General features: G+C 38.7%; 1 protein-coding gene across 2 annotated transcripts in view; it reads left to right on the top strand.

Annotated features, from left to right (window-relative positions):
* LOC140520680 (serine/threonine-protein kinase 35-like) overlaps positions 1-23,378 on the top strand; it is a 68,894-nt gene extending 45,516 nt beyond the window's left edge. For both annotated transcript variants that reach the window (XM_072634795.1, XM_072634796.1), the window contains one exon: positions 23,120-23,378. The gene's annotated coding sequence lies outside the window, so the exon portion shown is untranslated. The remainder of the gene's footprint in view (positions 1-23,119) is intronic.
* Positions 23,379-25,476: the final 2,098 nt, after the last annotated feature.

Here is a 25,476-nt window from a genome sequence, read left to right as displayed (position 1 = left end):
AGTGGGACTATAGCTTCCCTTATTTTGGATATTGCTTGTATTAATTTGAAACCTAGGACAGCATTAATTTTTTTGACTACTGAGTTACCCTATTGCTTTATTTGTTATGGTATAATAAAGTCCTTAGATTTTTTTCACAGCCATTGTTACCTAGACACACCTCCATTGCCGTATATTTGTGATGTTGATTTTTTAAAAATACAAATGTGGGATAGTCATTCCTGTTAGATTTCATCCCATTAGATCCATCACACTATAGTAACCTGTTGATAGTTTCTTTTAATTTTTAAAATTATATGCAAACAAAAATTTTTAACTTTCATGTTTTAAAATTTTGAGTTACAAATTCTCCCTCTTCCTCCCTTCTCTTCCACCTTTTTGAGAAGGCAAGCAATTTGATACAGATTATATATGTACAGTCATGCAAAAATTTCTATATTAGCCATGTTGCAAAAGAAAATTTAAGCCAAACCCAAGAATAATAAAGTTTAAAAAAATAGGCTTCAATCTGTATTCAAACTCTGTTAGCTCTTTCTCCAGAGGTAGATAGTATTTTTCAATTGATACAGTTTCAGTACTGATTCTGTCACCCAATGTAATAGAGCTATTCCTCCTGGATTTGTGTAATCTGTAGATTGGATAAGCATGCCTTCTATAACTTCAGTATTGATGGACAACCATAAAGCTCTCTGGGGAACTCAACTAGGAGATTTCTCTCTAGGTTGATATCATTTCATTAACCACTACTTTGTGCTGGCCATTCAGCCTGTTTTGAATTCACGTAACTACACCCTCATCTAGTGCATATCTCATCACTTTGTTGAGAAGACTATCTTGAAGGATTTTGCCAGGCATCTTCTAGAGATCTAAGTATGTCATGTGCAGGACTTCCTCTTGATCTACTAATGTAGTTGTATTTTGTATAGGACCAATGATTTTGTTGATATAGGAAGTTCCTTATGAGAAAACTCAATCAATATAGAGCACCTATCCTGAAATTTATAGTTATCTTAAGTGAATTGTCCAGGGTTGTACAACCAATATGTACGAGAGGAATGATTTGGACCTGATCTTCCTTACTACATTACACCATGCTACTTCTCAATAGTCTACTAACTCTGTCAAAAGGATAATAAGGTTAATCTGATATGCCATATTCTTTAAATTTTTTTTCCTTTTAATTATGAGCTCAACACATCATCAAACACAAACATTTCATACATACAAACAAACAAAAAAGGATAGCATTTGAAATTGTGAACCTCTGTTATGTACACTCAAAAATGTATATGAAATTTAATGAGGCTTACCCTGTTTGTTTCCTGTTATGAATTTCTTTTTCTTTTGTGTATTTTTAAATTTCTTATTTTGTGTATTTTTAAATTTCTTATTGATTCTCCGTGAAAATTTTTTTTGCATATTTGTCAGTATCAACTAACTTATTCCTTCCGTTGAAGGCCTCCTTTATAATAAGTAAACATTGTTTAGCAGAAGAAATCAACACAGTGACTGTCTGAAAGTGTGTGCCTCATCCTGCACCACTTCTCGGCCAGAGTCAGAAGTGTCCTTTGTTATCAGTGTGACTTGTTCCTAAGGGAGCCAAGGTACCTGTTAGTGAACACAGCTTTCCTTCATAATTGTTCACAAACCATCCCTTTGAAAACACATTGCAGAATATTACCAGGAATTGAAATTAAGCTCACAAGCTTATTTAAGGATCCCAACCATTTTTCCTTTTTGGAAAACTGGGAAAATATTTGCCTGTCTGCAGTGCTAAAGTATTTCCCAGTTTTTCCTGATTTTTCAAAGATCACTGACAGTGGCTTAGCAATCACGTTCACATATTCTTTCAGTATCTGAGGAGGTAGTTTTGCTAGGTCTGGTAAAGCCACTTATTTTTAATTTCAAATCCCAGTCAACCATCTTTTGTTTTGTCTTTTCTAGTTGAAAAATTATTCTCCTTGATAGAGAATACAGAAGTAAAGTAAGAGCTGAGTAATCTTAACTTCTCCTTACCATTAGATTGACATCTAAGTGACATTACTGAACATGAGTCATCTGCAACTTTGATTCTTTAGAGAGAGTGTTGTTCCCAGATTTACAATCATACTGAATAGGTGGGGGAACGTTTGTGTTGACAAGACACATCTTTGCTCTAGAAGCAGCTTGGGATTGCTAAAAAGCACCGTGCAGTTTTCTAAATGTAATGTCATCTATTCTCGTTCATGCTTGCAATTTTGTGCCCCATTTATTGTCCATTAGCATGTTGAACCTGTCCCAGTTATACATATGGATATACTGGTTTGCCATCCAATGGTATATCATAGTAGGAGCCATTGGCGTTTTGTATCGATTTTATTATTCCTGTATAGATTGACTTCTTTTGAGTCATCATGGATCCCATTGTAATGTTCTTGTACTTGATGTACTTATCACAGTATCATCTACAAACAGGAGCCTCTGGGGCACCTCATCACCTATAGAGAATTTATCTTCCATGTGGTCTTCATTCAGGATTCTATCTGTGGGCACAGTAAACACTTTTGGGGAGCATTTACATCTCTGCTTCACTTGACATTATTAATGAGACATTGAAAATCATTACCTTTGTGACTGTATTTATCAAGAAATATTGTATGATCACTGTTAGAAAATCTCTCAAGCTGCATTTTACTCTACTAATTGATATATTCTTTGTAATCAGCAAACAAATACAGAAGTAATTTAAATTTTCTGTACTATTCATCCAGTTGTGTGACCCTAATGTTGTGATTTGCCATAGAGCAGGCCTGCACAACCTGCAGCCTGTGGGCTGTAAGCAGTCTGCGGGCATGCCAAAAGATTTTGGGTGGCTGATGAAAAATGTGTATGTTTTCCTTTACGTTTTTTGTGGGCTGTCGGAAAGCCTTTGGTGGGTTGCAGATTGTACAGGCCTGCTGTAGAGAATCTTATCAAGGATACCCTTAATGTTGCATGTCGATCATTTCAGAAAGATTTTTATAACGGTGAGGAAGTAAGCAAATATGAGCTGTTAGTTATTGATGAATTTCCAGTTTGGGGGAGGATGTTAGTATAATCTGAGATTATATCCCCTCTCCCCAATTCTATTGCTATCTCCCAGTCTTTGGGAGTTCCTCCTATTGATTCCTTAGTGCTTTCAAGATTGTGTCACCTTGGATGACACATGGATCTTCTCAGTGTTCAGGGCTGAGGAGCATCTGGGCCAGCTCTTCATCCTAAGTGCCACAATATATTAGGGACTGAGGAATTATGGCCCAAATGCAGTTCCTCTGTCACTGGTAATGAAAATATTCATAGAAACATCTGCAGATTTGTTCCTTTTTATTCTATTTGTTGTTCTCTCGCAATTTTCATTTAAGAATGTTTTTTAAGGTGAAGTGGTTGATTTGGGTCTCATGCTGATCTTTCTATAGACTTATTTTTGCTACTTTGTGAGGCCTTGCTGTGGGTAGTCTGCCACCCTCCTTCCTAGTGTTTTAAAAATGAATTTATTTTCTAAACCAGTGTTTCCCATGGCTACCATATCTCCTCTTGGCAGGGAGATTAAGTGTTTGCTAGCTACCCTGGGTTCCAGGCTCTTTTGGCTGCTTCATTGCAATGATTGTTTTATGTAGGTCATACTTCTCAGGAAATGATGATAATCAAGGTCAGTATCTTAGCTCATTTCCGTTTCCTCATTTGAGCATCTATGGCCAATTTGAATAGTTCATGTTGAAGATGCTGCAGTTGTTAACACAATCTTCTCAGTCTTCTGATTTGATGTTTATTTTAATCTGTGCTCTATTCTAACACATCAATGAATTGCCTGCACATAGACAGCCAAATCAATATCATTTCCACAACAGTGACCAGTAATTTTCTCTCTATTAAGATACAATCCATTTATTTATCTCTTTTTTGTGGTGCTGTTTGGTGCTTGCCATGACTAGGGCTTTCCAAATTTCAATAGGCATGAGACTTTTGAGTAATCTGCAAGCTTTTTTCATTTCTCAAACATGGCCTGTATTTTCCAACTTTTTTTTTTCATCATCCACTTCTACACCCACCTTTGCGCTAAAGTCACTGGGGAGTAAAAGGTCCTTTGATTTACTTTGGAGGATCTGGTCCAGTTCTTCACAAATTGCTCTAACTCTTTTTTTCTCTTCAATATAAGCTACAATGATCTTCAAGGAGGTCTTTTTGTTTGTGTTTGTCATGAACATCATAAGATACAACCAAATATTTCATGACATTTAGTGCCTTTTGAGTGTGTGATGAAATCAACTTTGTCAAATTCTTTACTTCTTCACAGAGAACCTGGGAACCATCTTTCTATTCAACGGCAGCTTGTTATTTCTTCTGGGTTTATCATGGGACTATCAACATAGATGTGGTTCAGTCATTTGAATGGTATTTTAATTTGTTGTTCATTGATAGAAAAAGTCTCACATTTAGGGTACTAAAGTTAATGAGGACAGATGTTCTAAAAACTGAAAATCTTAGCATCTTCTATTTCCTTTGCTTCCAGTCTTTTACTGTGCTTTGTAGGTAGAAGGGAGCTGTACAGGGCTGAGTCACATATGCAGTTTCTTTGTTTCATGGTTTGTCATGGACAGAAAGTTCATTGCCTAGTTGCCAACCTAACTGATGAGGTATCTCTGTTCTTAGCAAGGCTGGTCCTCAATCCAGTTGACTTAATATTTGGTGGGGATTATCAACAGAGCAGAGCTTGCTTGACCTCTTGCTTTGTTACCATAGTCTGAGGAACCCAAGTTCATCTCCATACCACATCAGATAGGATTCTGAGGAGGGTCTTAGTAATGGTTTGTATTTAATAGATTTTTAAAAAAGTAGTAGCATTACCTTTTCTGATGGGGAAATTTTTGTAGCACTTTCAGAACATCATAGTCTGCCTGCCCTTGACCCTTCCTTTAATCCTTAGTTTGTATCTACCCCAAGGATGTAGGAATTTCTCAAATGACTGAGCATCCCTTGATTCTAGACTAGAAGCTCCAGAAATGTATTTGCTTTCTTTCTTTATGGTTTAGCAAAAACGATTCGGACCTTTTAAGCCAGGAAACATGGGCTCTAGTTCTGGCTCTGACACTGTTTTGTTCAATGATGTTTGCAAGTAGTTGCTTTCTTGGAACCTCAGTTTCCTTCTTGGAGAAAGGGGAGTTTCATCTGCTTTGTTTAGGTCAAATGAACTTCAAATGGGATATTATGGATATGAAGATATTGTAGAAATATGAAATGCTCTATGAATAGATGGTAGCATTGTTTTATCTGGAACTGGGTTACGTGATTGCATTTTTTAGAGAGTAGTGTCTAAAATACTAAACAAAACATTCTTCAAGATTAAAATTCACATTAGGTAAAAACAAATTAATTTGCTCCTTCATAAATTATATGAAATGATATCTGTGTTTGCAAGGACTTACATGGTATCTTGAGGCAGCAGGCAACTGCTATTGTCTTGAATGGTTTTTTTTTTGTATGCTGATTTCATTGTAACTTCTGAATTTTAGTCCCACTGGATATTTGCCTGAACTGATGTGCTAATTAAAACACTAATTAAAATTAGCTGCTCAAGAGGTGATTAATTCCACGTCTTGAAGGGTCATTTTCCCATTTTCTGAGGCAGATTGGTCTGATCTAACTTGACTGAGCATGTCTCTCTGTTTGAGTGAGTCTATCCTGCCCCTTAATTGAGGTTTGACTATGAGCTCTGACTCCCCAAGGGCTTCTTCTTAAAGAAAATTCCTGTATGTAGCACTTCACAAAAGAGCTTTGACATTTATTCATTCGATCCTCACATCAACTCTGTGAGATAGGAGAGGCAAGGAGTTTTATCATCCATTTTACAGCTGAGAAAAAAATTAGATTCAGAGGTTAAGTGCTTTGCCAACAAGTCTAGTCATTGACTGAGGTGTGGGACTAGATCCCAGCTCATTTCACCATCCCATGTCAACTTAGGTAGGTATTCATTGGTCACTCATTTGAAATATTCAATCAAATTCTGGGTTTTGCCAAATTGTTAGTATTACTACTTAGATCAACTGTTCTTGACTTTTTTGAGAACACGACTAAAGAAGATTCTGTCAAAATCAAATTTCATTCTGTTCTTGGTTTTGATTAGTAGGAGGAAAAGTATTTCAGTTAGCACTAAACCTCTGTGATCCCGAATCAGTTAATTCTAGGCCCTTAAAAGAAGTAACTCAAAAAGCATCAAAGTTCCCTGCAGTAATCGACAACTGTTCCCAAAGCTCTTTCCTTGCTTTGATAATGAAATGGTGTTTGATTTCTGTTAGTGTGACTGAGTCTCAAGGGAGTCTAGCCGCAGTCTCTGTCCTGTTTAGTATTTACAATGCATGGATAGATTCATTACAGGCAAGGGAGACATTGAAAAACCTGTTTGTCTCATCCTGTCCACCCATTTTTTTGCACACAGTTCATGTCATTTTACTTGGCTATATAAATCATGCTTTCTTGGAAGTGTTACTATAAAGTGAAGTAAATGTAAAACAAATTGGCATTTTAGGTCTTTTACCATGCCTAACATTTTTCTGTAGTATTCTTTCTGTTATTTTAAATGAAACAAAGCAATTCTACTTCAGTTATTATACAAAGCTAGGGACCTGGTGTTGTGGCTAAGGGAGTCTCCAGTTAACTAAAAGGTAAGCTGTTGGTTCCATGGACCATCTATAAGTGAAGAGGTCCATGTTAGAATGCAGCAAAGGGTAGTAGAAAGAGTCTTGGATTTTCAATCAAAGATCTGAATTTAAGTTCCAGTTCTGCAATGTTATTATCTCTGTCCAAGACTGTATGACTTGAACAAGTTATTTGACTTCTCTGGGTCTCAATTTCCTCATTTGTAAAATGAAGGGGTTGGGTTAGATAACCTCTAAAGCCACCTCTAGCTTTAAATACATGCCCACACACATACACTCATATGTATATGTATATAAGCATACACACATATATGTACTTGCATACATACATATATACCCCATGTTATATATGTGTATATATGTATATACACACACACATATATATATAATATATAAATAAAATGAATTTTGTACTGTGAGCCCCTCACCTCTTTATTAGGAGGTGGGTGGCTTTTTTTCATTAGTCTTCTGGAATCATGGTTGTTCATTACACTGATCAGAGTTCCTAATTCTTTCAAAATTATTTGCCTTTACCATATTGTTGTCTTTGAATAAATTTTTCTCCTGGTTCTTAATTATTTCACTCTGCATCAGTTCCTATAGGTCTTGTCAGGTTTTTCAAAAACCATTCCCTTCATCATTTCTTGCAGCATAATAACATTGCATTCCATTTGTATACCATAACTTGTTCAGCCATTCTCCGGTTGATGGACACCACCTCAGCTTTCCGTCCTTTGCTACCTCAAAAAAAAGCTGTAAATATTTTCAAGTATCCTTACAGTTTATTTTGCTTAGGACTAATCCTTCCCTTATCCTATTCTTCACCTAATTCCCCCTTCTCCCTTTTCTCCATTCCCTTCTATTTCTCTGTTGAGTGAATTTTGTTTTTGTATCCTTCTCTTTGTGTGTCCTTTTTTCCTTTGATTAATCCAGATGAGAGTGAGACTCAAGTGTCAGTTAATCTCCCTCTACTTCTCTTCCTTGTTTCTACAGAAGTCTGATTGCACACCATGATTATGGGTGATAATTTTCCTTAACTATCCTTCCCCTTTCCTTCCCCCAAAGTATTCCTCTTCCCTTCTTTTTCTATTCTTCTCTTAAGATCAAGATATAACAGAACCACTCCTGGGCCTTCCATCTAATTTGACTCCCTCTATGACAATTGATTATGATAGAGTTCACAGGGGACACGTATCAACTCTCCATATTCAAATGCAAGTAGTTTGTCCTTGTTTTAGTTCTTTATATCATCATTCATTCATTTAAATCTCTTTATGTTTCTCTTAATGCCTGTGTTTGAACTTCAAAGTTTATAAATAGCTCTGGTCTTTTTATCAGGAATGCTTGAAAACCTGTCTCATTAAAGATTTTTTTTCCCTGTAGGATTAGGTTCAATTTTGCTGGGTAATTCTTAGCTGTGATCCTATATAATTTGTCTTTTGAAACATGGCATTACAAGCTATCCTCTCCTTTAAGCTGGAAGCTGCTACATCATGTGTGATCCTGACTGTGGCTCCTCTGTACTTGAATTATTTCTTTCTATCTGCTTTGAGTATTTTCTTTAACCCAGAAACTCTGGATTTTGGCTTAATAAGTGTTTATTGATTGACTGAGATATTGTGGAGAAGTGGACAGTTTATATAAGTAATGACAGATAAGACTGGAAAGGTCAGATTGTTGACGACACTGAATGTCAGACCAGGGAGATCGTATTTTTTTCCGATAGGCATTGGGGAACCATTTTTGAGTAGGGAAATGACATAATCAGAATGATACATTAGAAAGATTACAGTGGAGGAGGGTGTTTGGGGTGAGACTGGAGGTGGAAAGACTGTTTGGAAGGCTGCTGCAATAGATGGAAGGAAATGAGTGTTGGTGTTAAAAATATGGCCATTTGTGTCAGCAAGCAATTTGAGACTGTTGAAATGACTGAACATTTCCTCAAATGTGATTTTGCTTTTTTTCTGCATCCTACTCAGTTCTGGGTACAGTTCTGACCATATATAGCACCTGCAAAGAACATACATATCAATAATCTAATTTGGGGGCTACTTGTCTAACTAGCTTGCTTGTCTGGGAAATAATCATTCTTCATCTATTTTGTTTTTCAAGTAGAGATAGTCTTATTTTTTGCATCGCTGTGGATTATACTGAAGAGGCTTTATAGCTTTGGGTCAGGAGAGGTAGGCTCAATACAATTAGTATGTAGTTATCTTTGAAAAGGAGAATTTCTAGAATTTCACCATGAGTAGAGAATCCTTTTGTTTGAATTTTGTGTTAAATCTTCCATGATACTAACAGTCACCTTAGATATCTCTTTTATTGTACATGGTTTAATGTCAGTTCTGAACAGATCACTGAATAGTTATCTCTGTAGTGGTACCTGTCATTGTTGTAGTTCAGTCCTTTCAGTCATGTCTGACTCTTTGTGACCCCCATTTGGGGTTTTCTTGGCAAAGATACTGGAGTGGTTTGCCGTTTCCTTCTCCAGGTGTATGTCATAGTCTTTTGTATAATTGTAACACGTGTGTGACACCTTTCATGCTATGACTGTTCAAGACTGCATTTTGTTTTACTTAGTCAAGTGCTTTTTTTCTTTAAAAAAAAAATCTTTTTTTTTCACCTAAGCATTTATCTCCTTTCCTTCCCGTATCATCCCTCACCTGCCTTCCTCCTCTAGGGGAGAAAAGGCAAAACCCTTATCACAAATATGCAGAGTCAAGTAAAACAAATTCCTACGTTGGCCGTGTCAAAAAATTAAGTCACATGCATTCTAAAAATTGACAAACAGTAGACACAGCATCTTAGAATTCTGTTCCTCCCATTCAGTTGTGACCAAAAGGTTTAGAAAATAGTTTGCAGAAACCTGTTTTATTAACCTTTGTTTTCAACGAAGGTGTTCCTAGACCATCCTCATGAAGATTTTTGTAATTTCGAGGAAAGTATATGGATCCATAATTGTTCAAGGGCCTTTTTTTTGGAAAAGCAATGTGATATTTTTCATTTATTCAGAGTGTTTTTCTTTTGTAATACCTTGAGAACCAATCCCATTAAACTTCTAGCAGCTTTTTATAGTTTTTAGTCTGGAACAGCTGGTCTTGATTACGTCTTAAGTGTCATTGCTACTTCCTCACATTGCGTGCAGGGTACTGAGGTGGCAGAGCCCAAATATAGCTTGGAATGGCCTGCTAGACTTTTGCTCTACTGAGCACAAGTGAGGGGTGGGAAATAAGCTTTTATCAAGTGCCTGCTATGTGCTGGGCCCTGTGCTAATGCATATTGTATTATTTGATCCTCACAATAGCTTTGCAAGTTAGGCGCAGTTATTATCCCTATTTTGCAGTTGAGGAAACTGAGGCAAACAGGGTTAAGTGACTTGCCCAGGGTCACACAGCTAGTATGTTATCTGAGCCTGGATTTGAATTCTGACTCCAGGTTCAGTACTTTATCCAGTGAGCAACTTAGCTGCCTCTGGGCAAATATGACAGTTACGTTATCACTGCTGATGAGAAAAGATCATTCTATCCATTTCCTCCTTTCATTTCTATCTGAAGATGCTTTTCAGATGGTCTGCTTAGCTGGGACTCCTGCCAAGCTTTTTGCAGACTTATTTTTCCCCTGGCTGACTTTCACCAATTCCAGTTATATGACCCTGGGCAGGTCACTTAAACTCATTACCCCAGCAACTCTCTAGGACTAGATTACAAAGAAACTGCTGATCTGCATCAGGTGGAGGTAGTTTCCACATCAGGAGTTCTTTACATAGATTGAATTATAGGCCAAGAGAAAAACATCTACTTGCTAGTGACAGTTAGGAAGAAGACATTAAAATGGTTCCTCATTCATTGAAAGAGACATGTTAGACCTGGAAGGAATCTGAGAGATGAGTGAGGGTGGGAACTTTCTGTCTTCCCTGACATCTGTCACACAGTAGGCAGCTAGGTGACCCTGACCAAGTCACTTAACCTTGTTTACCTCAGTTTCTTCATCTGTAAAATAAACTGGAGAAGGAAATGGTAAACTACTTCAGTATCTTTCCCAAGAGAACCTCAATTGGGATCATGAAGAGTAGGACCCAACTGAAAACAACTGAACAAAGGTACTTAATATTTGTTGAATGATTCTTCTGGGATACAGGACGGACCAAGGATAGACTTCTGTATCTCTTTATAGAGGCAGGAGACAATGGGGTATAGCTCAAAGACAATGGATTTTGATTTAGAGGTCCTTGGGTAGGTCTTTTCACCTGTTTGAGCCTTAGTTTTTTTACCTTCAGAATAGGACCAATAATGCCTTTTGGCTTACCTCACAGAGTCCTTGTGAGGATCAAATGAAAATATCTGTAAAGTACCTTGTATATATAACAGACACCATAAATGTCATCTAATAGTAGTAGAAGTAGTAAGAGTAATGAGGAGGAGGAGGAGCAATTATACCTGTACTAAAGTCCAATGTCCCATTGTATTGTGGAATTACCCCCATAACCATGAAAACTATGCCAGTAGAGCATGAGGTCTGGCAGATTATACCAGACTAGAGAGACTTTGAGCATGGATCTGCAACACTGAATATCTGTTATCTGAACACTAGCTTATGGAATCATAGGCTCATCACCATCAAATATAAGTTTCTGTTTAGTATTTCAAACTCTTTGTAAGGTGTGTGTGTGTGTGTGTGTGTGTGTGTGTGTGTGTGTGTGTGTGTGTTAGGGGATTGTCTAAATATATAAGCGCATAGCTCCATTGTAATATGGATACATATGAATTGATGTCTGGCTCATCTTTGTGGAAATTAAAGGGATAGTGCCTGCACCATCACCCGCAAGGGAGAAAGGGGCGGCAAGGTTCCAGGTCTGCTGAGGCTGAGAAGTCTTCTATCTCCAAGAGGGTTATTGGGCTAACATTTCACATATATGTATATCTACATATAGATATATATGATGAATTTCTTATACACACATATATGTATGTGTGTGTGTGTGTGTGTGTGTGTGTATTCTACTCCCACAAATATTCCTTATCTAAAGCGATGATCTCTGCAGGTTCAGATGGAAAGCTTTACTCATAAGGATCACTGTTTTGGAGGAAGGTATCCCTTAGGTTTCAATTTCCAATTTAGCCTTTTCCCAAAAACCTATGATTATACAAAATATCATCACAAATAGTGATTAGTGAGTAAACCCATTTATTCAAGCAAAAGAGCAAACAAAAATCTGAGAAGTTCTACATATTAGAATATGCTCAAGAAAATGCAGGAGTAAATGACTAGGAGTGAGATAAAAAAATCTCAGTCCATACTAGGAGAGAATGGTATCACCCAGGGGAGGTTCCAATCATTCTAGTCTTCTTTATATATTATCCCTCTCCATAAATTCTTTGACCCAGCCATGCTGACTTTATTTGCTTTTGCTTACACATGATACTCCTCTTCATGTCCTTGTGTCTTTATGATGGCTGTCATCCATGCCTGGAAGGCTCTCCCCTTGCTTATTTCTGCTGCTTAGCATCTTTGGCTTGCTTTAAGACTCAGAAAAATACCACATTCTACAGGAGACATTTCCTGATCCCCCCAGCTATTAGAGCTTTCCTGTCTAAGGTAAACTTCTACCTACTCTGTATGTATCTCATGTGGAACAGCTAGGTGGCACAGTGGATAGAGTGCTGGGTCTGGTGTCAAGCTTCATGAGTTCAAATCTGATCTTAGACACTTACTAGCTCTCTTAACCTGGGTAGGTCACTTAACCCTGTTTGTCTCGGTTCTTTATCTGTAAAATGAGCTGGAGAAAGAAATGGCAAACTTCTCCTTTATCCTGGCCAAGAAAACCCCAAGTGGGGACACGAGGAGTCAGACACAACTGGAAAACAACTGAACAACCGCAAAATGCATCTTGTGTAGACCTATTTCTTTACATGCTGTTCTCCCATTTGAATGTGAACTCCTTATTGCTTAGAAGAGTTGATTAATACGGAATTTTTTGGCCACAGCAACTCTCTAAGACGGTGTACTAATTCATGCAGGGATGGCTATTGGTGGAAGGAATACCCTCAGTGATAGAATCACAGATCCTTGTTGTATTGAACTAATTGTGGTAATGATAATAAAGACTGATCACAAACTTTTGTGCAGCTTTCATGGTATTTATTTAATAAAAAAGCTGGTTCTCTTTCCTTCTGAACCTTTTAAAAACAATTTGTTTAAAATGGTTTAAATAGTTAAAAATCCAGTTATGTTTCCTGAGAGAGGGTGAAATGTCAAGGGCAGATTATTAATTATTATTAATATTTTGCTTATCACCAGAGGCGGGTTGAGCCTCTGTACAGCACAGATTTATTCTCTTGCTGATCCGATTTCCTCTTGTTCTTTGTCAACCTGGTTAGTGGCCAGACAAGGCAGGGCATTTATCAGAAGCACCCAGTTTCAGATGAACAATGAGTTGTGGAAAAGGTTACTGTTGATTTCACTGTGGCCTGAAGCATCAATATGGGAACAGGAGCATATAAACTGAGACCAAATTGATCCTTATTGGTCCTGTTCTTTTTATATGGAAATGTTCATTTTTATTGGTGTCTGTCAAATTCAGCATGACAAAAAATTATTTTAAAAAGCCCAAGTCAAAAAGGGCAGGTACCTCATAGATCAAGACACATTCTTGGTGATTTAATATTTTAGAGAATTAACTTTTTTTCCTTGTGCATCTCCATCACCATTTTCACTTTAAGGAAATACAAAACCTAAATGAAAAATTAAATAGCTGGAACAAAAGTAAACTGAGCAACAGCTATCTTCCTCTTGGATAATGGAAGGAGTGGCAATGAGAGAAACCAGGAGAACAGAGGCAAGACGGCAGTGGTTGGAAGTATGTTGGACTTTCAGTCAGAAGATCTGGCTTAATCTGTTCATGATTTTGCCACTTGTTTTGTGATCATAGGTAAATTGTTTTAATTTTTCTGAGCCTGCATTTCCTCATTTATATAAAGGCAATATTACTACTTGTGTTACCTTTCTTCACAGAGTGGTTATGAAGAAGAACCTTTTGTAAAGTTAGGTGGTATAGCCATGTGATCTTCATTTTCAGTCAACAAGTATTAAGCACCTACTATGTGTCAGATACTGTGCTAGGGCTACAGATACCAGTTGATTATACGAAAAGGTCATAATACAGGTAGGTATTTAATTTGTTAAAACTAAATATAGCTCGAGAGTCAATCAAAGTCACTTCTATGGTTAATTTCTTTTTTTTTATTAATTAAATTTATTTATTTAACTTTTAACATTCATTTTCACAAAATTTTGGGTTACAAATTTTCTCCCCTTTTATCCCCTCCCCCCCCAAACACCAAGCATTCTAATTGCCCCTATGACCAATCTGCTCTCTCTTCTATCATCCCTCTCTGCCCTTGTCTCCATCTTCTCTTTTGTCCTGTAGGGCCAAATAGCTTTCTTTACCCCTTTACCTGTATTTCTTATTTCCTAGTGGCAAGAACATTACTCGACAGTTGATCCTAACACTTTGAGTTCCAACTTCTTTACCTCCCTCCCTCTCCACCCCTTCCCTTTGGAAGGCAAGCAATTCAATATAGGCCAAATCTGTGTAGTTTTGCAAATGACTTCCATAATAGTTGTGTTGTATAGGACTAACTATATTTCCCTCCATCCTATCCTGTCCCCCATTACTTCTATTCTCTTTTGATCCTATCCCTCCCCATGAGTGTCGACCTCGAATTGCACTCTCCTCCCTATGCCCTCCCTTCTATCATCCCCCCCATCCTGCTTGTCCCCTTATCCCCCACTTTCCTGTATTGTGAGATAGGTTTTCCTACCAAAATGAATGTGCATTTTATTCTTTCCTTTAGTGGAATGTGATGAGAGTAGACTTCATGTTTTTCTCTCACCTCCCCTCTTTATCCCTCCACTAATGAGTCTTTTGCTTGCCTCTTTTATGAGAGATAATTTGCCCCATATAACTTCTCCCTTTCTCCTCCCAATATATTTCTCTCTCACTGCTTGATTTCATTTTTTTTTTAAGATATGATCCCATCCTCTTCAATTCACTCTGTGCACTCTGTCTCTATGTATGTGTGTGTGTGTGCATGTGTGTGTGTGTAATCCCACCCAGTACCCAGATACTGAAATGTTTCAAGAGTTACAAATATTGTCTTTCCATGTAGGAATGTAAACAGTTCAGCTTTAGTAAGTCCCTTATGACTTCTCTTTGCTGTTCACCTTTCCATGGTTCTCTTCATTCTTGTGTTTGAAAGTCAAATTTTCTTTTCAGCTCTGGTCTTTTCATCAAGAATGCTTGAAAATCCTCTATTTCATTGAAAGACCAATTTTTCCCCTGAAGTATTATACTCAGTTTTGCTGGGTAGGTTTTAGTCCTAGTTCCTTTGACTTCTGGAATATCCTATTCCATGCCCTTCGATCCCTTAATGTAGAGGCTGCTAGATCTTGTGTTATCCTGATTGTATTTCCACAATACTTGAATTGTTTGTTTCTAGCTGCTTGCAATATTTTCTCCTTGACCTGGGAACTCTGGAATTTGGCCACAATGTTCCTAGGAGTTTCTCTTTTTGGATCTCTTTCAGGTGGTGTTCTGTGGATTCCTTGAATATTTATTTTGCCCTCTGGTTCTAGAATCTCAGGGCAGTTTTCCTTGATAATTTCATGAAATATGATGTCTAGGCTCTTCTTTTGATCATGGCTTTCAGGTAGTCCCATAATTTTTAAATTGTCTCTCCTGGATCTATTTTCCAGGTCAGTTGTTTTTCCAATGAGATATTTCACATTATCTTCCATTTTTCCATTCTTCTCGCTTTGTTCTGTGATTTCTTGCTTTCTCATAAAGTCCTTAGCCTCCATCTGTGCCATTCTAATTTTGAAAGAACTGTTTTCTTCAGTGAGCTTTTGAATCTCCTTTTCCATTTGGCTAATTCTTCTTTTGAAAGCATTCTTCTCCTCATTGGCTTTTTGAACCTCTTTTGCCAATTGAGTTTGGCTAGTTTTCAAGGTGTTATTTTCTTCAACATTTTTTTGGGTCTCCTTTAGCAGGGAGCTGATCTGCTGTTCATGCTTTGACTTCATGTCTCTCATTTCTCTTCCCAGCTTTTCCTCTACCTCTCTAACTTGACTTTCAAAATTCTTTTTGAGCTCTTCCATGGCCTGAGCCCATTGGGTGGGCTGGGACACAGAAGCCTTGATTTCTGTGTCTTTGCCTGATGGTAAGCATTGTTCTTCCTCATCAGAAAGGAAGGGAGGAAATGCCTGTTCACCAAGAAAGTAACCTTCTATAGTCTTATTTCTTTTCCCTTTTCTGGGCATTTTCCCAGCCAGTGACTTGACCTCTGAATATTCTCCTCACACCCACCTCGACTCCTGATCCTCCCAGCCAGTGTTTGGGGTCTGAGATTCAAATGCTGCTTCCAGCCTTAGGGCTTTTGGCGGGGGCAGGGCTGCTATTCAGTGAGATTAAGTTCAGGTGCTGAGGTTGGGGCAGGGCTGCCTCTCAGGCTCAGTTCCCTCAGGGGGTTTATGCACAGACCTTCCACAATGGATCCAGGCTACTGCCCCCTTGGGGAGCCCCTGTCTGCAGCCGCCTCTCAGCTTCTACCTCCCAGGGGGGCCTGAGTTATGGGGGTACCCCACTCCCCTCTTGACCCGCCAAAGAGACTCTCTCCCCGACCCCTGTCACCTGTGGGTGGAGGGACTTGTGCGGCTGCTGGAGGTCCCGTCCCTGAAGCCTGCTCGGATCTGTACCTCTCAGTGCTGTGTCCACGGCAGGTCTGGGCTGGGCTCCGCATCTGCAGCTCGATGGACCTTTTGCGAGAGGTTTGCAGGTCCCTCTGTGGGTGGAGGGACCTGTGTGGCCACTGGAGATCCCGTCCCTGAAGCCTGCTCGGATCTTTTCCTCTTGGTGCCGTGGCCGCGGCAGGGCTGCTCTCTGCTCCCAGTCCCGGCGCCCAGTCCACAGCGCGAAGGACCCCCCGCGAGAGGTTTGCAGGTCTCTCCAGAACAGAAATCTCCCTCGCTCCAATGTTCCGTGGCCTCTGGGTGCAGAATTCGCCGTGAGTTACTTCCCTGTAGCCGTTCTATGGGTTGTGGGTTCGGAGCTATGTGTATGTGCGTCTTTCTACTCCGCCATCTTGGCTCTGCCCCCCCTCTATGGTTAATTTCTGCTAATTTTCTTGAATTCTTCTGTTTTTCCCCTTTTATATTTGGTTCTTTATGCTAGTGTTCTTTCTTTAAACTGATTTGTTTCTTATTCTACCCTGTCTCTCAACTTTTAAATCAGCAAACAGTAAGTATTGTGGTGGATGTGAAAAGGCATAAGGTACTTCCAGATTTAAAGAGCTCACACTGTAGTAGGAAAGATAAGGCATGTGTAGAAAAAATAAATGCTACTCTTTTATATGTAACAAGTACATGGCAAAAGATTTTAGAGATCACTGTGGGATGGAGTTGTCAGGAAAGGTTTTGTGAAAGAAGTAGGGTGGTTTAGGTTTTGAAAGATGGATAGGAAAGAGCAAGGGGAAAAGATAGTTGGGAAGATGTGGAGAGAGAAAACATAACACGTGCTCAGTGAGCAGAGAGCTTTGTTGTTGTTATTCAGTCATATCCAACTCTTTGTGACCTCCTTTGGGGTTTTGTGGACAAAGATACTGGAGTGGTTTGCCATTTCCTTCTGCAGCTCATTTTATAGATGAAGAAATTGAGGCAAACAGGGTTAAGTGACTTGCATAGGGTCACATAGCTAGTAAATGTCTGAGCCTGGATTTGAACTCAGGAAGATGAGTCTTCCTGACTCCAGGACTGGCACTTAATTCACTGTGCCACCTAGCTGCCCATATCTGGCTTAGTAGAGAGTTAATTTAATGGAGTAATGGGAGATACTTTGATGGTCTTGTCATCCACAAAGTAGGTATTCCCTTCACAGGCATAGATTGTAACCCATCCATGTCTTCTCATCCTGTGTGGCTCTTGCACTCTCATAAATCCTTCATGAAGTATTTTGTAACATGCTGGAGACCTCCCTTCATGTATTTTAATATTTTGTATATACCAGCACAGCTTCTCAGTATCCAGTTGTTACCCATTATTCTCTCTGAACACCTTCTTTTTTCTCATACCTACCCTTGACAATATACTTTACACCATCTCTTTTTAAAAAGTTTTATTGTTAGTTTCTTTTTTTTTATACCCTGTCATTTCCCCCTGAACATCCTCTCCTTCCCTAGTCTCAACTGAACACTTTCTAACTAAGAAAAACGTATAAGCAAAGTCAGCAGACATAGCACTCAGTTTTGCAGCACTTTTTCACGCAGGTCATTTTGTGTTGTAAACTTCTATTCACCATTGATCTTTCTGAATGGGCACGGACCAAAATGAGGACTTTTGTGCATATTTTGAGGCGATGCAGTCAGCACAATGCCATCTGTAGAAAGGAACATATGAAGAACCTCATCAAACAGCCAATGTCACTGGAGAGAGGACATTGGGTAGGAATGGGAGAGCGGTGGGCATGTTACAAGGTACAAGAAGACTGGAAAGGTAGGGGAACAGGTTATTAAGGACTTTGAATGACAAATAAATAACTTCATATTTGATCCTGACAGTGATAGAGAACTATGAGAATTTATCGAGTGGAGGGTGCACAAGGTTAACATAGTCAGACCTGTGCTTTAGGAAGACAATTTCAGTAGCTGAGTTGAGGATGGAATGGAATGGCAAGAGACTTATGGCACAAGGACCAACCAAGCAGGCTATTCCAGTAGTCTAGGCATGAAGTGATGAAAGCCTGGATTAGGGTGGAGGAAGTTTTGCTATGAAGGTATCATCTACAGGACTCAGCAATTTTGAATTGCCAAAAAGATTGAATGTGAAGGGTAAAAAAGTTTGAGGAGTGGGGAATATTCTGTAGGTATCTCAGACTCAAGATGTCTAAATAGAATTCTTTATTTTTCTTCCAAAACACTCATCCAAATTTCCCTAAATCTATCTAGGGTACTGTCATCCTTTCAGTCATTCAGATTTTGTAATCTTGTACTCATCCTTGATTCTGAGTTCTCCCTTACCCAATATCCAATAAGTTGCCAAGTCTTGTTGATTCCACCTCCATAGCATCTCCTCCTCTTCCCTTTGCTTAATGGTTACCACTCTAGATCTGGCCCTAATAATTCTTGCTTGGACTATTGCAATAGCCTCATCTTTTCCCTTTCCAACCTACCCTCCACACAGCTGCCAAAGTGATCTTACTAAAAAGCTTATCTCTGATCATGTCGCTCTGTTGCTTAATAAACTCCAGTGGCTATTTATTGGCCTCAGATCAAATACAAACTCTTCTATTTGCCCTTCTGGCTCCAATTTATCTTTCTAGGCTTATTATACACTGCTCACCTTCACACACTCTATGGTTCAATTAAACTCTATGGTTTTACTGGGTTTTTTTAACTTCACATTCCATCTCTTATCTCTGTGCCTTTGTTTTGGCTGTACCCTATAATGGGAAAACACTTGCTCTTTACTTCTGCCTCTCAGAATCCATAGTTACCTTCCAAGGTGAATTTGTATGCCACCTTCTGGAGGAGCCTTTCCTTCCACTGCCTGTTGTTACATGGTATTTATTTTGTATATACTTACCTGTTGTCTCCGGGGTTGGGGTTTTTGTCTTTGTATCCTCATCACCTGGCACAGTGCTGGCATATGTTGTTGTTGGTCAGTCCTGTCTGACTCTTCGTGACCTCATTTGGGGTTTTCTTGGCAAAGATACTGGAGTGGTTTGCCATTTCCTTCTCCAGTTCATTTTTACAGAAGAGGAGACTGAGGCAAACAGGGCTAAGTGCCTTGCCCAAGATCACACAACTAGTAAGTATCTGAGGCCAGATTTGAACTCATGAAGATGAGTCTTGTGGCTTTTTTCCTTAATAGTATTTTTTCAATTGCATGTAAAGATAGTTTTTAACATTCATTTTGGTAAAATTTTGAGTTCCGAATTTTTCTCCCTCCCTCTCTTCCCTCTCCCCTTCCCAAGACAACAAGCAGTCTGACATAGGTTGTACACATACAGTCTATGAGTTTTGTTGATTCCAAACCCAGCACTCTATACATTGTGCCATCTAGCTGTGCATGCTGGCATATAATAGGTACTTAATAAATGTTCATTGATTGATTAATTTATTCCAAATCAGTGTTGCTCTTGGCCTCTACAATTCTGCTTAGGAAGATGATCACATTGCTGGCTGTGGTGGTTTCTGAGATGTTTTGACTTTTCCATTATGGTGACTTTTATATTGGTTAAAATGCTTTGCAAAATGGTGCTAATCAGAATCCATATCTTAACTTTTATCTGTTTTTAATTTTTCAGAATCAGCATTTTGTTTAAATAAGTCATATGTGTTTTAATTGCATGCAATGTTTTTTCATCTTTTATCCTATATTCTAAATTGGTATTAATTTTCAGGTTTGCTCTAACTAGTTTATAATCTGCACCCTATCAGATAATTCATTAAATGACTACATGGGAATAAGGATCATATTTTATTTTGGGGTATTTCATGGGTTTGCCAACTCTTTTGCCAAAGATTTCATAGCATTTTGTGGTCAGTCTCTTAATAACAGCCTCTCTGCTTTTATGAACAACAGATACTCTGTTGTGTTTATATTCAAAACCCTTCTAGCTTGAACTTTCCAGGTATAGTATTCAAGAACTCAGGGTCATCTCCATACCATGATAAAACAACACTTTTTAGTGAATAACGTTTATCTATGAAGGCGTTGAAAATATAGATACAGTGGAGATTTTTGAGTTGGGGATTTATATAGCTGAAATGATGTTTTGAGAAGGTTGATCTGATGAAATGAAAGTGTTCTCCAGTGTTATGAAGGATGTCTTGTGAAAAGTTGAAATAAAAAACCCCCCACAATCTACCTATTAGCTCTGAAATGTTTCTGTTTGTTGAGGACATTGTGCTTTGTGATTCTTAGAGCACTTTAGGGTTAGCAGTCAATACTAAAAAAAGCAAATGAATGATGAATGGGAGGAGGAGGAGATCCCATCTGGGCAATCGGGTTAGTTCTTTCAGTAACAAGTTGCTACCTATTGCAAGTTCCAAGTTTCAGAAAATCCAGTTCTTTTATTGATGCTATATTATTTCAAGTTATGGAATAACAATTTAAAAGAATCAAAATAGCAACAAAAATAAGTTGCATGTTGGAAGTGGCATAAAAGTCATTAAAGACATGTATGACTCAGAAAAGAAGTGGAAATAGTTCTCTCTTAAAAGCCAAATCAAGTCTACAAGCATTTATTAGGCACCTACTATATACCAGGCATTGTGCTAAGCACTGGGGATACAAAGGCAAAAAATAGTTCTTACTTTTAAAAAGCTCATAATCTAAAACAAGAGATTCCCCAACTTACTTGGCCTACCACCCCTTTAAAAAACATTGTGCAGCACCACACGCTAGAGATCTACTAACTTTAACCCTTTAATAGTTTTTTTTATATAAAATATATTTTTTTAAAAAAAGATGCATCTTAATATGAAAATGTGTTTAATAAGAAGATATGTGTAGAACCCATATGAGATTGCATGCCATCTCGGGGAGGGAGCGGGAGAAAATTTAAAATTTATGGAAGTGATTGTTGAAAATTGAAAACAAATAAATTAATTTTAAAAAGACACATCTAAAATGTAATAATTTATTGTAAATTTGTGGGGTTTTCTGCATTGAAATTTTGATGACACAACATTGTGTCATGTAGCTGTACTGTATTGTAAGCAAGTTATTGCATGCACATATTCCTGCCAATGCATGCTGGACTTCCCAAGAGGGTGCAATAGGCTCGTCTGCCAACACTTGCTAACACCTATTGGTGGATTTGACCATTGATCAGTTATAACTTGACTTTTGTGTTTATTTGGAAAATATTGTAATTACTACCACTTTAACTCTGTTAGCACAACAGATGAAACATGTATGAATGGTTTTTCAAAATATTCATCTCTTCTTTACTTATGCTTCCACTGCCCCCTTATTATTATTCAGTACCTCCCAATTGTACCTGAGGCTACTATGCCCCACCCCCATTATTTTAATCTTCCCAGGGAGCAGTATCACCCACTTTGGGAACCTCTGAGGGGGACACAACATGCAAACAGCTGTGTACAAACAAAGTACATACAGGATAATTTAGAAATGATCATCAGAGGGAAGGCATTAGCCTGAAGAGGGATTGGAAAAGACTCTTATAGAAGGTAGGATTTTAGGTGGGAATTGAAGGAATACAGGGAAATCAGAAGATGGAGATGAAGAAGGAAGACATTTCAGCCATGAAAGATAGCCAGTGAAAATACCTGGAGTCTGGAGACAAGGAATGGCAAGAAGGCCAGTGTCACTGGGTCTCAGAGTACATGGTTGGGAGAGAGGGAGAGGAGGTATAAGAATCTTGGAAAAGCAGGAAGGGGCCAAGTTATGAAACTTTGAATAGTTTTGAATGCCAAGCAGAGGATTTTCTATTTGACCCTGGAGATGATAGGGAGCCATTGGAGTTTATTGAATGGAGATGGGTTGTAGTGACATGGTCAGAGCTATGCTTTAGGAAGCTCAATTTGACAGCAGTTTTAGTTGATTTCTGGAGGGTAGAATCCAGATTTCAGGACATAATGGGGAAAATAGGTGGTGTTGAAGTGGAGGCTTATGCTTCCATGAGTTTGGTCATATTGATAGCTTAGAATACTAGGGGCTCAGATGCAAGGAGATGGAGGCCACCTGGGCATACGTGGAGGTTGAGAAGAGAGACAGTGGAGTGAGCCTGAAGCTACTGAAGGAAGAGAGAATTAAGGATTCAAAGTCTGCTTTTAGTTACAGTGGAAGTAGCCATCACATGTAAAATGAAAGATGAAATTAGTGAACCAGATTAGATTCCTTTTTGGAATCCTTCACCTCCTCTGGCTAACTCTTTTTTTCTTTTTCTCATTTTAGCTACAATTCAACTTCCAGTGTTGTAAGGTTGCTGACCATAACCAGACCAAAGACAACCTAATAAGTCTGAAGTAGCTAGATTGTACAACACTCCTAGAATGCTGGGTGTGGAGTCAGGAAGACTGGAGTTCAAATTCAGCCTCAGATACTTACTGGCTCTGTGTGACCCTGCACAAATCACTTAACCTCTGTTTGCCTCAGTTTCTTTAACTACAAAATAAAAAAAATAACAGTACACTACCTCACAGGGTTGTTGTGAAGATCAAGTAAGAAAATACTTATAAAATGCCTGGTACATAGTAGGTACCATACAAATGCTTATTCACCTCCCTTTCCCCTACTAGGGTTTTTTTTCATTATCAGGTATAACAGCCATGGTGTTATTTATGTAAGCCTCTTCCTCTGTATTCCATCTTCTTGTAGACTATAAGGTAGAATTCCTACTAATTCCTTTCTCTTTCTCATTCCAGGAGTGATCATTAGCTCAATGGTGGGTGAGGCTATTCATAGATTATCATGTCAAACTTCAGAAGACCCTGTAGGAGTTCTAAACAAAAACTTATGGATTCCGACAGAACCAGAGTGGTGCTCATGGGAACCTGGAAACAGCAAAAATGGGCTTTGGCAGTTATACACTTACAAATTTCCATGTCTTTTTCTTCTTCTTCCCTTCTCCCAAGAGATTCATAATTGTTAAGTACTGAAATAAAATTGGTTTTTAGAAGCTTATCGAAAGATTTACAGACACTGAAAAATTACTGTCTTTACATTTGGAGACACTGCTATCACATCCACCTCAGTGTAGAGTGTGCACATGTACATACACAGATTTTACAATGTAAATGCTGTAGTGGGAAGATGCTAGTTTATGCTTTCTCACCTTGGGGCTGCTGTGAAGACCAAGATAGCATGTTGAAAGCTATGTAACAGGAAAAAAAAATACTAGACAATGAGGACAAGAGGCCATGGCTCATAAATGCAGTCTAAAAAAATGCCAGTTGGACTAAAGTGGAGATCCCCTGAGAGGGCTGATGAGAAGATGAGGTCAGATTGTGAAGGATGTTGAATGTCAGGCTACCTAAATAAAAATTGCTCAGACTTTCTTCTGTAGAAAAGAGGTAGAAGATTTCAAGGCTTCTTGCTCCATTTGTAGCCAAAACCATTAACTCTACTCCTCTGCCTGTTTGTCACTAACAACATCCATTCAAGGAGATGCATGCAGGTAGTGTGCTCGGGGAACTCATCTGTAGCTGGCACAAGTGCTAGAAAGCCGATGGAAGTGAGAAAAAGGTTTGACCTTGAAAATGGGGAAACTCCAGACAATTGTACTGCACTACAAATGCTGTTTCCTTTTAGCTATCTCAACCAACTCTATCTGGCCTGAGCTAAACACAACTCATCTCTGCTGCCAACTTTCTTTTTTTATTTACTATTTTATTTTCCCCCATTACATGTAAAAGCAATTTTTAACATGCTTTTTTAAAACTTAGAGCTCTAAATTCTCTCTTCTTTCCTCCCCACCTCCCATCCTCATTGAGAAGGCAAGCAATTTGATGTAGGTTATACACATGTAGCCATGCAAAACATTCCCATAATAGTCATGTTGTGAAAGAAAACATATACAAAAAAAAAGCTCAAGAAAAATAAAAAAATGTACGCTTCCATCTGTATTCAGACACCATCAGTTCTTTGTCCAGAGTGGGTTTTTCATCATAAGACCTTCAGAGCTGTCCTGGATCATTGCATTGCTGAGAATAGCTAGGTCATTCACATCAGCTGCTAGCTTTCAGTTGAAAGGGACCATCTCCCCTCTAGGTTTTTGCATCATGAAACACTTGGGTCACCAGTTACATTTAGAGGATGAATTTACATTCACCCTTCTGATCTCCTGAAAGGCACAATGGACTTCACAGTATGGCTCCCTCCCTCCCTCTTTTCCTGCCTTCCTCCCTCCCTCCCTCCCTTCCTCTCTTTCTTTCTCCCTGCCTTCCTTCTCTCCCTCTGCCTCCCTCTCCCTTCCCCCCTCCCTCCCCCCTCCTCCTTTTTTCTCCCTCTCCCCCTTCTCCCTCCCTTCCTTTCTTATTGTTTTGTCAGAGTATCACAGAACCACTGTTAAACTAACTTGTTAATGAATTAATGAAAAAGCATTTATTAGGTGCTTACTCCATGTGCTAACCCTTCAGGAAGCTTATGTTCTAATAGGGGAGATAACACACAATGGGGAGTGATGGTCAGAGAGGGGTTTTTTGGTTTGCAAAATTATAGTGATAGTGATTGGGGCCCTTGGGGGGTAGATTGATACAGGCCATCCAGGCACAATGGCAGAATTGATTTAATTGTGGTAGAACTGGGAAGCACTCAAGCAAGGCTAGGACTTCAATGATATGGTGGTCTAGGAGAGCATTCAGCACTGTGAGGCACCAGCTTGGAATCTTCAGGAAATAGTTTCTGGTGGTTATGGAGTCTGTTGACAAAAGCTTCAGTAAGAGTAGACTGTAAATGAACAGTTTTCACCTTTTTTAGCATGGAAAGAAATCATTGGCAGGATTTTCTACTCAAGTCATGGGTTGAGTAGATGACCTTCCAACTCTAGATTCTGCAGTTTTATATAGGACTTTTCTGGAGTAGGTTGGTAGATGAACAAAATCACCACCAGGCTGCCTGAAGTTTAATCAATTAATTTCTAGATTACAACCTCCAGGACTCTGGATGTCAGTCCTGGTCTGATTTGGAATGTTTTTTTTTTTTTCCCACTTTGTTAATATCTTCTTTTTTTCCAATAACATGTAAAGATAATTTTCAACGTTCCTTTTTTATAAGATTTTGA

This window comes from Notamacropus eugenii, chromosome 1 (assembly GCF_028372415.1).
Source record: "Notamacropus eugenii isolate mMacEug1 chromosome 1, mMacEug1.pri_v2, whole genome shotgun sequence".
NCBI lineage: Eukaryota > Metazoa > Chordata > Mammalia > Diprotodontia > Macropodidae > Notamacropus > Notamacropus eugenii.
Note: the sequence above shows the minus strand (reverse complement) of the source record. Positions and strands in the feature narration are given on the sequence as shown.